Below are 16,700 nucleotides of genomic sequence, written 5' to 3' on the forward strand. Positions count from 1 at the left end.
AGCGAGACCCAGGCATGCGATGCTGACCAGCACGGGGGCTACCAGCCTCCTGTGGACCGGCATTTTCATTAACTAAAACAAAACAAAGCTTAAATTTCAGTCCCTCGTCGCCCTGGACAGATTTCAGTTCTGGGGCTCCCCGTGTTGGCCGTGGATAGAGAACGCTTCTGTCACCCCGGAAGCACTGCTCTGGGTACGCTCCCCTCCATGCCCACCACCGCGGCAGGAAAGGCATCCTGAAGGGAAACGGGGTTTATGCTACAATGTGAGCCCGTGGGGGTGGGTCCTGACTGCTTCTTCACGGCTGCATACCCCAAACTCAGGACGCGTCTGTGCCGGACAGAATGATGGCCCCAGAGATGGGCGCGTCCTCATCAAGGGGCCGATGGACGTGTGACCTGGACAAAGGGCCGCTGCCGATGTGATCACATTAAGGGTTTTTATGACCTTCTCTGAGCTGGTGGGCCCGGTGTCATCACAATGTCATCACAGGGGCGCTTAGGGGTAAAGGGGGGTCCGGAGGGTGGGAAATGGAGGACAGGAACGGGGTGGTTAGCGATGCAGGCGGCCTCTGGAAGCCCCTCTGGAAGCCCCTCTGGAAGCCCCTCTGGAAGCCCCTCTGGAAGCCCCTCTGGAAGCCCCTCTGGAAGCCGGAAGAGACCAGGGAATGGAGTGTCCCCTGGGGCCCTAGCTTCCTGAGTAAGAGAGACACACGTTTAGTCACACCTTCCCGTCGCCTCCATCTCTTACCGCTTCCCTACTTGGGTAGGGATGAGTGGGGTGGGACGTGCTGAGTGCCCACCAGCCGCGGGAAAGGACCGCGCACTGGGGTTGCCTGGGAAGAGGGAAGGGCTATGACTGCATGTCTGTGTCCCCTGGAAACTCATAGATTGAAGCCTGACCCCAGGTGTGATCCTGTGAGGAGGAGGGGTCTTTGGGGGGTGATTAGTGTTAGATGAGATCATGGGGGCCCCCTGCTGGCTTGTGCCCTCCCAAGAAGAGGAGCAGAGACCCCTCTCTCCCCTCTCCATGCGGGGACACTGCCAGGAGGCGTGCTCCTACAAGCCAGGAAGAGGGTTTTCACTGGGAACTGAATCTGCCAGCACCCCGATCTTGGACCTTGAGGCTGCAGGAATGCGAGAAATTAATGTCTGCTGTGTAAGCCCCCCAGCCCTTGGTATTTTGTTAGGGAGGCCTGAGCCGACCCAGACAAAGAGCTAACAACGCGCGAGGGGGGGGTTGTGTCCAATATCGACATCATCTTAAATATGCCGCTAAAGCCTAACCGCGGGTGGGCAGGCCCCAGACAAGAGGGTTCGCTCACAGTGCAGATGTCGACCCCACCCCACTGATAAGGCCCCGTTCTGGGGGCTCAGTTGGTCCCCCCCACTGACGGTGGATCTGTTCACAAGTTATGCAAGAATGTGCTCACCGGGCAGTTAAAGATGTACTTGCTTCTTGAATTACTGCAGCCCATTCATTCTCGACTGTGGCGGAGCCGAACCCAGAGACCTTCCATAATTTAACATGTGATTACATTTTGGGCCACTGGAGTTCGGTGTTTAAATATTCCAGGCAGAAGCCTGGGCTGCCAGCCCGTGCCTCCCACCTGGCGGCTGCTGGTCACCGCGAGAGGAAGAAGGGAAGGGCGGGTGAGTGGCGCTCTCACACCCATCGTGGGGCCACTCACCGCTTCCCATCAAACACAGCAGCGAGAGGGGCTGTCCTGGCCCCACAGTGTCCAGAGAACACCGTGGAATTGAATTCAGGCCATCGGTGTCCCTTTGTAGGCCACAAGTCGTCCGGACTGGGTGCCTGTGCCTTTCCTGGGGAGAGACTCCCCTCGTCGGCCCAGCACTCGGTCACGGCAGCTCCGTGAGGAAGAAGCCCCGATTAGGGGTCCTCTGCAGCTCTTAGGTGGACCGGGCTGCTTCCGTTTCCTGCGAACGTGGCAAGTGTGGTCAGACGTGGGGTGGGCAGCTCCTCCGGGGCCGGGCCAGCCCCCGGCTGTGTGCCCTCGTCTCCGGGGAGGGCGCTCTCACGCTGGACTCTGAGGATTCGTGCAATAAATCAGCACCACAGCAGCTTCGAGTCAGCTCAGCCCTTTGTGTTCTAAACACTGGCTCAGCTTCTGCACGGAGCGTGCTGGGTGTGAGGACACGGGAGCTGCAAAGAACGAATCTGCCTCGGGCTGCGTCGTGTCTGCCCAGGAGTTCCTGGTGAAGTCCTTACTCTCTAGCTCAGCAGGCAGACTGCGGGTTTCTCCTGGGGAGAAGCAGGGGTGTGCCAAGGCGGGGAGGTCTGTGACCGTGCCGACCGCATGCCGCAGTGGGGACTGCCTCTGAACACTGCTCCCCTGCAAGGTTTTGCAACCCACAGGCCACCTCCCCAGACTCCTGCACCCCCCACCAAATGCACGTGCTGATGCCCCAGCCCCTGGGTGCTGGTATGAGGACAGGGAGCAGCTTAGCCTCACCCAGCAAAGATGGCAGCTCTGGACAACGATGAACACTGGGTCTCAGCTGTGAAATGGGGGGAGCCATCCACTCCTGGGGGGACTTTGAGGATGAAAAGGCATTCCCCAGGGAGTGCCCAGCGCCTTGCCCACGCCCAGCAGACGCCCAGCAACAGCACTGCAGGCCGGCTCCTGACACCCAGATGTGCAGAGTGATGCTTCCGAATTTTCTGGGGCTGAGCCTGTCTGCCTAATGGGTCTCCACCCAGTGGGCTGTGGGGCTGGAGAATGGGATGAAGTTTAACAGCATTAAGCTCACCCATTCATGGGATCTCACGTTCACACACACAGACGACCAGGGCTGAGGCCCTCCCTCATCTCCTGTCCAAGATGAGGCCCCGCAGAACTGGCCATGACGTTGGCGTGGCAGAGAGAGGAGGGGACTTGCCTGCATTCAAGTCCCTCGGGCCTCCTGGCCTCCTCGGCCATCGCGCCCCTGGTCGGGCTGACCACAGCTCACCCTGCAGCTGCAGCAGCGGCCAGACCAGGGGTCTGAAAACTGGAGGAACGTTTTCAGATTACTCTGGGACCGATGGTCCTTACACGGACTCCACCCCAGCCTGGCTCTCACTAGTGCTGCGTGGCCCCCTGCGATCTGGCTGCTGTTCCTCCCCGGTCAGGCTGGGGTCTGCAGGAAGCCCTCCACTGCAGGTGCATCTGGGGCGCTCCTGGATTATGAGCAGCCGGCATCACTGGCGGCCTTCTGGGTCCTTCCATGGCACAATTCATAACCACCTTCCCTGACATTCGTGCCTTTTGGGAGACTGGGGGAAGCCCCGCTCCTTAATCATTTTTCACCGTGATGTCTGCTTGGACGTGACCACTGCGTCCAGCTCAGACACGGACAGAGAGGGGAAGGGGACGTGCGAGGCAGCGGGAAGGGGGGTACATGCTTCTCTGCTCGCAGAGTTGTCCTCCGCCTGCCTCACGTCCACACCCCTGACTCATCTGTCCCCTTCCCCACTGGGCCCCAGTCCACTCTCTTCCCATCTGACGGCCTCAGCCTTCCCCTCAGTTTGACACCACATCAGACAGGCTCCCTCCCGACCCTAGGCCGCTTTTCTTGCAGCTTTAACTTGAGAGAACTTCCGGTTGCAAAATCTTCCTCGGCCCCTTCAAGTTGTCAACCTCCTACAACCAGGACTATCTTCCTCAAGGACCTGGGCGCCGTCCCTGGTCGGTGACCACCATCTCCCCAGCTCAAACCCACTAAACCCTGCTTTCTTATTAATAGAACCCAAATGCTATCGAACGGAACGCTGAGTCAGGCTCCCTGGCCGCTGGGGCTCGGTCGGGGGTGAGGGGGAAGCGTGACAATGAGAAATAAACAGAAACACTGGCAAGGCTTCAGGGGAAACCTGTGCCTTCGACTCCTGGGGTTGCTGCCGTAAGTCACCCCAGGCTTGATGGTTTCAAACAACAGCAACTATTCTCTCTCACCGTTCTGGGGCGGGAAGGTCCAAAATCGGTATCACTGGGCCGCCGTGGAGGCGTTGGCAGGACTGCTCTCCGCGAAGGCTCCAGGGGAGAATCTGTTCCCCGTCTCCTCCAGCGGCTGGTGGCCGCCGTTCCTCGGTGGGCGCTGCAATGCTGTCCCCTCTGCCCCTCTGGTCACTGTCCCTCTCCTGCTCTCCTGTAGACACTTGAGACGGATTCAGGACCCACCTGAGGGGCCGGGACAATCTCCCATCTCGAGATCCTTCACTGGATCCCGCCTGCAAAGACCCCATGTCCGTACGAGTTAACACTTACAGGCTCCAGGAATGAGGACCTGGGGCTCCTAATCTGGGGTCTTTATCCAGCCAACGACAGCTCTTAAAAGGGGCCTGACTCAGGTGACAGTACCTTTTGCTCTCGTCCTTCTCCCCTCTTCTGGCCTAAACCACAGACACTATATTATACATAGGGGGAGAAAGAAAAAAACCCGCATGTTGTTTCCCACACGGCTCAGTGTAGCTTTCTGGGACTTTCAGCACGACGCCGTCCTGTCTGGCTCAGGCCCTCGACACAAGGGGATCAGGGATCAGAGTATCTGGGGAGCGGTGGGGGCCGAGGCCAGAGCCACTCTTCTCAGTAAGAACCTGCTTGAGCCCCACCCCACCCCCTGAGAGCTGGGGCGGCTCCTGGGGAAGCACTGGAGAGCGTGCGGTATGGAGCAGGTGTCCGGGGAGAGGCCCCTGTGCCTGGACAGAGTCTTCCTCAGGCCTCCTCGGGTTGGAAGCCCTCCCCCATTCCCCAGGCTCCCCCGCCTGGCTGTTCGGAGCCCTCGGTCACGTGTGCTTTGGATAGGACTCTGATTTCCCTGTATGGCACGGGACTCGCGCAGGACGGTGTCTCCGTGCCCCTACAAGCCACCCAGTTACACCTTCAGAAAACGATCTGCCCCAAGACCTCATAGCCAACTGGTTCTCTGTGAGTGTCGCCAGGGCACACCGCACGTGAACTCCAGCCACACTTCAGGCGTCCACTCCCCGCGTATACGCCGGGCCCTTCTGAGCAGCCGTATCAGGCCTGTCTTCTCTTCCATTCCCCCATCGGGCTTCCTTCCTCAGCACAGGCTTTGCAAAGCCGGTTCCACAGGACACAGAAGTGCAGCCGATGAACGGTCATACTCAGAAATTGTGCTGGCTTATTTAATCACCTGATTTATTTGTACCAACACTGCGGCTGGCTCCAGGCTAAGCACATCATGGGCTCCAGCATTTAACGCTTCCCGGCCTGGAGAGGTCGGCAGGTAAGGAAATGAAGTCTCAGCCTGGCTAAGTGACTTGCTCCGGTCTCCAGGAGGCAAGGGGCTGAGCAGGGGTTCGAGCTTGGCTGTTGGGGCTCCGAAGCACTCACTCATCAACCCTGTGCTGTTAGCGGTCTGGCCAACGTGGAGCCTCCAAGGGGCTCAGAGGTGATGCATTTATTACGACGATATTAATACATGTTTATTGCGAGTAATGCAGACAAGAGCCACATGGAAAAACGCAAACACACAGAATGAAATCCTGGTGTGCTCACTACCCGGAGTAATGAGTGCAATTGTAAAATCTTTCCACTTACACGCACCCCCACACATGCGCACAGGAGCACGCAGGGTCAGGGTACGCACGTGCTTGTCGTTTCTTTCTCTTTAAGTTAATAATCACGTGAATTAGTCATGCTTATCCTCCCGCGCCCTTAAATACTCCTTTAAACAGCTTATAGTCAGTACCATGGTTTATATGTATTTGTTTGTTTAGAAATAATTCAGATTCTTCCAATTTTTGTCTTTGCCATTACAAACACGGCTGAATTCAGATCCTTGTACGTATCAATTATGGCTTCCTTAGAACCGATTTCTGGAAGTGAACATGACGAGGAAATGGGTCTGTGGATATTTTTTTAAGACTCATATCCGTTATAGCAAGTACCTCCCCCCAAAAGGATTTATCAATCCACATTCCGCCCAGCAATGTGTGAAAGTGCCTGTTTTTCTCTCCAAGGGCAGTTAAGATTTTTCTCTTTGAATTGCCGCCAACAAATGCGTAGCAAACGGTGTCTGTACGGGGCTGCATTCTCACGCATCCTGCTCGGAGTCTGCTTTTTCCATCTGCGCGCGTTTCATCCGTTCGGGGGACCCTCGGCCATTGCGGCTTTGAAAGCTGCCCTCCCCGCCCCCGCCTCTCCTTTGTGCTCCCCTCGGACAGACACTGGACCTGCTGCTCCTTCTGCCCTGGTCTCGAAGCTTCTCTTTTCTGGATGGCTTCCCTAAATCACGCGTCCTAGTTGACTGTCAACGTACCCATTTGGTTTCATTTGGTTTCATTTTATTTTGCTTAATTTCCGTGGTTCTGCTTCCCTCGGCAGCGCCCGCCCCCGCCCCCGGCTGTGTGTCTCCCCCAGTGTCGTGTCCGGGCTTTGAAGCGTCTTTTCTTCCCTTTATATCTTTACGCACTTTACACGCACTTATTTTAATGTTGCCTTTGAAGCTGTCCCATTTTCTGTACGTCCTGCACGTCGTCTCTCCCTCTCACTGCTTCCGCGGAGTCTGAGGGAGGACTGCAGTCCCAGCTCTGGGCAGCGTGGGCCCCGCACCTGCCTGGCCCCTCCAGCCAGTGACCCCAGGCCACCTGGCCTCCACCTCTGGTGTCCTCTTGGTTCCCAGGACCATGGCTTTCACTTTCTTGCTTTTAGGCTTGGACAGCAAAGCGTGTCGATATGCGTGTCTGACCCGCTTTTAGGAGGCATTTTTTATACTTCCTGTGCTGGCTCGGGGCTCCCCTTGTAGATGGAAACCCCTTCGCAGCAGGTGCTCACTCGAAAATTACTTGTCAGTGAACTAATAGTAATGGTGACAACACAAATGATTTAATAGGTGTCTCTGAAGCCATGACCACAGCTGAGCTCAGGGGGTCTCTTGCCACACCACACTTTGGGTTCAGCTTAGGATGGAAAGAACTGAAGGTAGCAGAGGAATTTGAGAAACACTAAGGGGGTGAAATTAGCAAGGCCTGGTGAGGGATCAAACTGAGAGGTCAAAGGTGGGACGAAGACTTTTGATTTGGTCTGTGATTTGGCCAACCACTCCCCTAGGGCGAATTCTGGGAGACCATGGTGTTTGCCTGCCCCTCCCCGCACCCGAGGCCCAGTGGGTTCCTGCTCTGGCCCCAGCCCAGGAGGATGGACCTGCCTTCCAGGTCTCAGATGGAAGCTGAGGTCCTCCCGCCCATGCAAAGACACCCAGAACCTTGACCCTTGCTGCTGGATCTGGGACATCATAGGCCACAGGGAGCTGAGTTCCCCTTGACCTTCCCCATTCAAGCGACTTGCTGGGCCGGCAGGCTGCAGAGACGGGATCCAAATTCTTAGTGGGGCAGACTCGCCTGAAGTAAGCTGTGTACTTCCGCTCCCACCAGACCGACAGCGTATGGTTAAGGTTTGCACTGGGTCTCCCAAAAAGATACGGTGGAGTCCTAACCCGTGGAACCCGTGAAGGTGACTTTATTTGGAAACAGGGTCTCCGAAGATGTCATCGAGTTAAGATGAGGTCATCCTAGATTACGGCGGACCCCAGATACAACGCGTCTGATGTGTTTATAAGAGAAGAAACACAGACGCGAATCAGGGAACGACCGTGTGTCCACAGAGACGGAGATGTGGGCGACTGCACCCGCTAAGCCCAGGGGCGCCAAGGATTGCCAGCGAACCACCAGAACCGGGGACTGGGTCTCTCCTCCCAGGCCTCAGAAAGAACTCGCCATGCCCACGCCGTGATCTCAGAACCTCAGCGTCCAGAGCAGGGGGAGACTAAGCTATGGTGAGCCGCCCAGCCTGTGGCTCACGGTTACAGCCTCTGAGTCTGTGTGTCCCCACACCTGCTTCCACCGCGGCCTTTGTTGTAAGTACTTTAGTTAAATAGCACGTAAGCCGACCAATATGAGATGATAACGGGGCAGCTGCTCTGAAAAGAGGCTGTTGGAGAAGGAATAAATAAAGGTAATTTCTTAACTATCACGCAGTTGAGTTAGGTTGGGCGAGTCAACCATGAAAGATTGCAGAGTTAATCACATGATTCCAGGATTCTCACCTCAGATTGTCTTAAATACGACTTCAAGTTCTCAGTCCTGAACTAGAAATCAAAGACTGACTATTGCAAGTGTAGTGTACGGGGGAGACGGGAGGGCAGAAGGGAGGCAGAGCTTGGAATTCCGATCAGGAAACAGCGGCCAGAGAAAAGGACTTTGTCTTACGCCAAACGATGAGCACAATGAAATACGTGTTACACTTTCGATGTTAAAATGGAAACATCGGCACACATGCAGCTTTTTTTTTTTTTTTTTTTTTTGCTTCTCCACTTTATCCGAATATCCATTATGTTAGTAGTTTTGCTACCTGTCCCCACTCTTTCTCTGAGCCCGGCTGTGCTGATAGAAAGAAAAATCCTATGCGAAAGGAACAGCAAAACACCAAAGAACTTCGGGTCTTGGTAGGGACGTATTTGGTCAAGCTTCTGACTGCCCCGTGGCTGGCCTTCGGATCCTGCTGTGCACTGTTACCCAATGGTCTGGAGGTACTGAGTGCGCATATTTTCTCCCCAGCTGTGGGCTCCTTGAATCAGGAGCCCACTGCAGGCCTCGCTTGCGTGACAGACAATTTGGTGCGCGGAGCTTGTGAGCATAAATGTTCGGACATCTTCTCCGCTTCCATCGACCAGTTGGGTTCTTCTCTCTTGGCCAGGGCCCCCCGTACGCTGAGTCGCCCCTGCATGACCAGACTTGGGTGAAATGCCATAATACGGGGTGGCACACTGTTACAGCAGCTGAGCCCACTGTGTGTCCCCAGACCTGCTTCTGCCCATTGCCTTTGTTATAAGTACTTTGGTTAAATAACGTGTCAGCCGACCAATACAAGATGATAAATGGGCAGGTGCTCTGAGAAGGAGTGGAGAAGGGCCCCTGGAGGGCGGATGACACACCCAGAGCCCAGGGGAATCGGCTTTGCGGTGGGATGTCGCAGGAAGGAGGGACAGGTACGTCCACATCCTTTCTCCCCTTCACAGATCACTCCCGGCTATACTGCTCACTGAGTGAGCGCACCTGCCTGGACTGTCTCTGGCCACTGCTCTTTACAGAGCAGCAAAGACAAGGTAGTGGATCCCACCACATTGCTTTGCGTTTTTTTCTTGCCCTTCCTCCCGCTTCTCCTCACTCTGGCCACCCTAGCTTGCAACTTCCAAAGACAGTATCAGCATTTTAACACTTGCTTCAGGCTCTGCTTTCTAAATGATGTAAAGACTCTTGTGAAGGGTTTTACGGGTACTGCGGGAGTGAACGCCCGTGCTAAAGTAGACCTGCAGTCCTTCCACACGTGAGGCTTGCTCAGCACTCCAGGGTGCCGTGAACGGAGGTCATCGTGACAGCAAATCCAGCTGCCGGGTTATTAGAATGTGAAAGCTGTTCAGCATGGTGGGGCTGTATTTCGGATCACTCCTGAAGAGTTTCCCAGGATCCGCTGAACCCCAGAATTTTAGGAAAAGAAAGATCTCATGAGGTCATGTTCTCCGGTCTTCATCCTTCAGCAGGAGTCGATTTAAACCATCCTGTAAAATCCACATCACCCAGGCAACCCAGGGATCCCCCCCCCCAAGCAGGACGTCCTTCTTCCTGTTGTAAGTTCATACCCGCCACCACATGTGTTCGGCTCGGCCTTTCCTTGTCCTTAGGAACCACGATCAGCTCTTCCGTCTGAGGAGACAGTTCTCTTGACCTGGATGCATCAGTCAGCTCGGCTGTTCTGACACAGGACCGCGGACCGGGCAGCTTACCCAACAGACATTTATTGCTCGTGGTTCCAGAGGATGGATGTCCAAGATCAAGGTGCCGGCAGATTCAGGGCCTGGTGCCCCGTTGTCCCCAGCTCACATGGGGGAGAGAGTGTCCTGGTCCACTAATCCCATCAGTGGGCACTCCACCCTCAAACCGCAACTAAACCTAATGACCTCCCAAAGGGCCCCCCTTCAAATACGGTCGCATTGAGGATTAGGGCTTGAACATATAAATTGGGGGGAACACATCCAGTCCCTAGCATTGGACATGAGATGACAGAACAATTTCGTAATGGCTACCGGACAGGCCAGTGCAGGCTTCCTTGCCCTGCGCCCGTGCCTTTTGCTCCACGCGGTCACCTTGCTTTCAGTGTGGCTTTGACCTTTACTGTCTTCACTAAGTCTTTCACCCAGTGATGACCCAGTGAGAAGGGCTCCTGGCTATGTCCAAGTTTCATGTAAATAAACCATTTCTTCCCTGGCCGATTCTTAGATTTTATTTAGTTATTGGACAGAGTGAGCGAAGAGCACAAGCAGGGGGAGTGGCAGAGGGAGAAGCAGACTCCCCACGGAGCAGGGAGCCCGATGCGGGGCTCGATCCCAGGACCCTGAGATCACAACCTGAGCCAAAGGCAGACACTTAACCAGCTGAGCCACCCAGGCGCCCCTCCCTAGCCAATTCTTATCAAAGCCCATCTGTCTTCCAAATGAGGGCTGAGTCATTTAGAGAGTGTGTGCGTGTTTGGGTTTTAACAGCGAACATCTACCCATTTTAGAATAAGTGATTAAAAGTCACAATTAAATCCTCCGATGGCTGATGTCAAGGCCTCAAGGATGGGCCCATCTGCTGCTCCTTGCTGGACCAAATGCTGCATCACCTCAGGGGAAGTTAGACCTCAGGGACCATCGCGCACGGGGACACGTTGGTGGACACCAAGGATGGTGCTCGCGCCGTCCCCAAATGTCCCAGCACAAAGTCATCGCACCTGACAAACTTTTGGTAAAGAAGCAGAGATTGCTTCCCCCGCCCCCGACACTTCAAGGATCTCAGGACAAGGGTGACATCCCGTTAAATCTGCATGGGGCAGATTTAAACCAAAAGTCAAGGGAATAGTTCGATAATTGACTCACAACTCTGCAGACTCTCCCTAATGCGAGCTGGGCCCTGGGCCCATTACCAGGAAGACAAGAGTTGGCGAGACTCCCATGGTCCAGGGGCCAACAGAAGATCAGAAATAGTAAGCCCCGGGCCCCGCCCTTCTCCTGAGAGCAGCTGCAGACTCCATGGTTTCTGCCATCCTCGACCCCAGTGGGCGACCACCCACAGCCACAGGGAACTGAGCCCCGGGACCCCCAGCCCCAGCATCATTTGCTGACCCTACAGGTCATCCCCGAGCATCAGCTTGATTGCTCCTGGTTACTGGGAAATCCTCGAAGCTCCACATGGTCTAAGGAAAACTCAAATTCTTTGTATGGCTTTCAGAAGGGTCCTGTTATGACTCTCCTCCACCATAAAAAACTGTAAATATTAAATATTACAAAGCCATTGCCCTGAAGATGAATGTATTGATTAATATATGATGGAGAAGTCAGGCTTGTTCCCTCCAGCCTTCAGCCTCACACCTACCTAGATGCAGCCCTTCTGGGCCTCTGGGCCTCTGCGGGTGCCTTCCTGCCCCCCGTCACTGCCTCCCACGCCCTTCCCTGCCTGCAGAGCCCCACATTCGTCCCTGCACACAGGTGACACTCCCTGGCCCTGTGGGTGGAGGGTCTGTGGGCAGGGGTCCTGGGGCAGGATGTGTGTATCTTCTTGGCTTTCTGCTACTGACCTCACTGCAGACAGACGATGTCTTCCTGGCCAGATGACAGATTCTTCATTCACCCACAAACACCCTCTGTGTGCCTGGCTCTGGGGGATGCAAGGAGGAAGGAGCTAATTAAGAGCCTAATCAATGACTGACCTGCTCAAGAAAACCAACTAGCACCTCGCATCCTGATGCGCGCCGTGAAGCCAAGGGGGTGTCTGAGGACAGAGGGGTCCCTGGGAAGGTCCACCGGGAGCTGCTGCTTCCCTGAGTCTCGGCCGGACAGCAGGAGCCTCTGAGTTCCTGTGAACAAAGCTTGGGTGACCTCGGGCACAACCAGGCAGGGCCAGCTCAAAACCATCCTCAGTATCAGAAGTCTGAATCGGCACCTCGATGTGGGGATATGGGCCTTTCCTTATGCTTCTTACACCTGTCCGGCTCACTCTAAGCAAATCCACTTGGCAACACCAACTGCGTTTTCTGCAATATGTGATCACGGAGGCGTGCTGGCACTGAGAGCGATGCAGAGCACGCGAGAGTTTACCACGCTAGCTCAACCACTAATCGTAGTCCCTGAATTTATTGAGCACTTACTATGTCCCGGGATTATTAGAAGGGCTTTCCCTGGGTGACTTCAGTTCATGCCCAGGGCCCACACCACACATTAAAGTCTCGAGGGGCTCCCACCCTGGAGAGGGGCAGGTGAAGGGCATCCAGGGTAACCACGAGGGCGCACTGGCCCCAGGGGCTGCCCTCTGCCCTCCCTTGTCCTTTGTCCTGCTCTCCCCTCTGCCCAAACGTCCTCTAGGAAGGGAATTACCATTTCTGTTTTAGAAATGGGGCTTAGGAAGGTCACAGGTCAGTCAGTAGCAGGGCCGGGTCCCAACCCAGGATGGTGCGCTGCCAGGAGTTACCGCGGTTTTGGAGGTAGCAGTGTCCCTGCTAACACTGTCTTTATCTTCCTGACTCTGGCTCTGCTCACATGCATGAGACGTCACCCTTGTTGGTTCTTCCCGTGGCATCCCCCAGATGGGAAGTGACAGGCAGCCAGCAAGGCAGGAAGACAGCAAGAATCCCGTGGAATCAGGGTCCTGGCCTCCTTGGCGACATCTGCTTGTCTGCCCCGATTGCTTCCAGCCATTCCAACCTGATTCAGTGACACAAAACCTTTGCCACAGAATGTAGTTGGAGACTTGCCTGAAGACATGAGGACTGGTGCTGATGGAAGGTTTTTCACTGAACGCTGACAACGGCGCGGGGGGAGGCAACCAGAAAGTGTCGCGTCGCGGGCTTATCTGAGTGAGTCTCTGGGGCCCTCGGCTGCCAGAAGGCGAGGCCTCCCCAGGGGTGCTCACCTCGAAGTGTGAGGGAGTGAATGCAGGTGTGTGGTCACAGCACCGGCTCTGGAGGCACGGCCCCCACCAGCTGTGTCCATAGGGTCCCTCGAGTCCCCGAGCCTCAGGTGCCATCCCGCAGTCTGAGCGCTTTCTCCCTCTAGGGTTCAGTGAGCCGACCCTGTGGTGTGCAAAGCTGGGGCCAAACCCCCCCGGACTAGAGCGGTTCCTTCTTGTATTATTACTCTGAATCCCCATGGAATTCAAGCTCAAAGTTACCCTTCAAACAGCCAAACAGTCCCTTTGGCTTTTAGCTGAGATTACTGACACAGGATTAAATGACTGTATGCAGGCAAAAAGCGGTGAGTGTCCCGGAGCTTGGTGAGTGCAGGAGGCCCGGGCTATTCTAAACAGCCCCAAATTCATCAGTGGGAAACCAAAGCCCAGGAAAATCACACAATTTTCCAGGTCCGCTGCTGCAGCCAGGGTTTACAATTGGACAATTGAACTCCAAATGAGCCTGCTCTTATGAGTTCTTTCTACTCCGGAGTTTCTCCAGCACCGCCCTGCAGACGTTTGGGGCGGAACTCGCTTTGCTGTGGGGGCCGTCCTGTGCCCTTGGGTGCAGAGCAGCCACCCAGGCCTCCACCCATTCAATGCCAGTAATACCACCCCAGTTGTGACCACCAAGAACTTCTCCAGACATTTCCGAATTTCCCCTGGGTGGAGGTGGACGGTGCCCCTGGGCGACACCCGCTGTTACAATGCCCCCGTACAGTCCTTTTGTTTCAAAACAGCTCTATTGAGGTACAATTCACATAACCACACAATTCATCCATTTAAATGTTTTTAGTATGTTCAGAGCTGTGCAACCAACTCCACCATCATTTCCAGAACATTTTTATCACCCCCAAAACAAACCCGTACCCATTAGCAGTCCCTCCCCATTCTCCCCGTGTCCCCAGCCCCAGGCAACCACGAATCTACTTTCTGTCTCCATAGGTTTGTTAATTCTGGACAGCTCACGTAAATGGAGTCCTCAGGACATTCTCGACTATGGACACACAAGCCCAGAGGAGAAGCCCGGCTGGTTCCCCAGGGAAATTGTGGGAGGTCAGAGTGCACAGCCTAGTTATGAAGAAGGTGCTCTGTTTCTCTGAAAGCCTTTTATAGGAGTCTGCACTCTCCAGATGCAGATGAGTTAAGCAAATATGGAATTTGACAGAAAGGTGTGAGGGGAGCCCTCAGGATCACCAAGGGAAGAATGGTGCGTCAGGAGCCAAGCACTTCTTTCTGGAATGTCTTGGTGACAACAGGGCAATGCCAGCGGAAAACATGAATGGTCTGCATCCAGCATACATGGTCTCCAATCAGCATGAATGGTCTACAATCTCATTAATGGTCTTCAGCCAGCATGAATGGTCTCCAATCAGCATGAATGGTCTACAATCTCATGAATGGTCTCCAATCAGCATGAATGGTCTGCAGCCACATGAATGGTCTCCAATCAGCATGCATGGTCTATAGTTACTTATACAGGTTTGCCTGACTCCAGTCAAGATTCAAAGCCCTGGGACACTGAAAACCTAATCTAGGAAATGTTAATCACGTGTTTATACCAAGATGTGATGGGAGATAACCTCAGCAGGTATGGGTCCCCAGGGATCCCGTGGGGTCTTATTTGTCTGCAAGTCTTCCTTTTGTTCCTTCCCTGACTCCAGCTCCCCTCAGGGTGGTGTATTCTGCCCCATCCCATGCACCTGGCTTAGCCATGTGACCTGCTTTGGTCAACGAAATGTTAGCATAACTGCCCAGGTGTCAGTTCTAAGTTCAGGCCTTAACGGGGCATTGCATGTGTCCGCTTGTCCCTCTGTAACCTCTGCCATTTCACCAGGAGAGGACTGTGCCCCACAGAGTGCTGGTTCCAGAGCAAGAGCCAAATGGAGCAGACAGGAACCTTGCCTGCGGCCTCGAGCAGAGTCACCTGCAGACCACGAGCAAGAAAATTCCACTTTCATTGTTGCGATTCAGGGGGGACGGGGGAGCTTTGTTAAACTGCATTATTACAAAATAGCTGTGTGTTGTACCCCAGGGGGGAGTGAGGAGAAGTCAGAAGGAAAACGGAAGCCAAAACTTCCCGCTCACGTTCACTGCCTCAACCAGCCACAGCCCAGGCACGTAGGGCTACAACTGTTGATATGCAGACTCCCATTGGGCAAAACTCTTCTTGCCTGGTAGCCTCCCCACAACCCTCTTAGCACGCTCTTTTATCCCTGTGCTCTTTCCTCAGCAAGCTGCATCCCCCGCCCCCGAGGATGCTCTGTCTGGAGCCCCTTGTCCTGTCACCTCTCCCTGGATATTGCTTTGAGCTGAAGGAATGCAATGGTGAAACATGAGTTCTGCTAGAGGTGGGGGCAGAGGGCCACGGACACCGCGAGGACTGGATGGTCAGCCGGAGAGAGTGCACAGCTCCCGGGGCTGAATGAGCATCCTCAGGGAGGTACCCCAGGGAGACAAGATACAGTGTCTGTCATCCCAGAGCTTCCAACCTGCTTGGGGAAGTAACCCCAAGACAGCAGGGCCCCTAGCACCCCAATCCTCACAACACTTGCTTCTGTGATGCAAGCAAAGTCCCCCTGAGCCATGCCCCACCACAGGTGACAGTTCCCAAAGATGCATTCTGAGCAGGCAACTGGAACATTAGTCTCCAGGACAGGTGTTCAGAGTCCCCCTGAGATCCTTGATCCCAGGAGCAGTGAGGAGACAGAACATCTGTGACCTTCAGAGTGACTGCTTTTGTTTCCTGGGGTAACAAAGTACCACGAACGGGGGCTTTAAAAGCAATTGAAATAGACTCTTTCACAGCTCTGGAGGCCGGAAGCCTGAAGTCAAGTCACCGGCAGGGCTGTGCTCCCTCCAAAGATTCTGGGGGAGGATACCTCCATGCCTCTTCCTGGTTATGGTGAGGCCAACATCCCTCCAATCTCAGCCTCTATCACCACCTAGCCATCTCCCTGTGTACCTGTGTCTCTCCTCTTCTTATGAGGACTCACCCTAATGCAGTGTGACCTCATCCTAACTAATTACACCTGCAAAGGTAAGGTTACATTCCAGGTGGACATGAATTTCAGGGAGGGGGGGCACACTTCAATCCGATGCAGTGACCAGTGATACCAACAGAGTCTCAAGCTGTTGCAACACAAGATGACATCATCGAGTCCCCTAGTTCCACTCCAAACCACCTGCCAGAGAAGGTCACAGCTGCCCCGTTAGTCTGCTCCCCAGACCCTTCGCCTCTCTCCAGACCGATGTCCTGCCCAGCTATCCGGATCATCACTGGGTCGGGCAGAGCTCTCCCTGGAAGGCATGGCTTGTCAGATCTGCAGCTGAGCCTAGAGAAACAGATAGTGGCAGGCAGCAGAACAGACTTGCTCAGGGTTTTTTGGCTCTGGAAGGGATGGGTTGTAGTGTCTCTGCCCCCCACCCCCCACCCCCTGCAGCAGACTGAGACACACAGATTATTGCCCAAGAAAACATCCAAAGATGGTCAAACAGAGACACCCATGAAAAAGTGGGCCAAGCCTTGGGGGCTCTCCCACTGGTGGTGTTCTGTTCGGTAAGACGCTTCTCTGCCCACCCCCACAGCTGTGGTCCTTCTGTGCATCAGCCCACCCTAGAATGTACACAGTGATTCCAGTCCACTTAGTTTCCAGAATGCTCAGGTAGGAAGTAATCATTAAAAACATGTAAATTAA

The sequence above is a fragment of the Ursus arctos genome, unplaced genomic scaffold (assembly GCF_023065955.2).
Source record: "Ursus arctos isolate Adak ecotype North America unplaced genomic scaffold, UrsArc2.0 scaffold_32, whole genome shotgun sequence".
NCBI lineage: Eukaryota > Metazoa > Chordata > Mammalia > Carnivora > Ursidae > Ursus > Ursus arctos.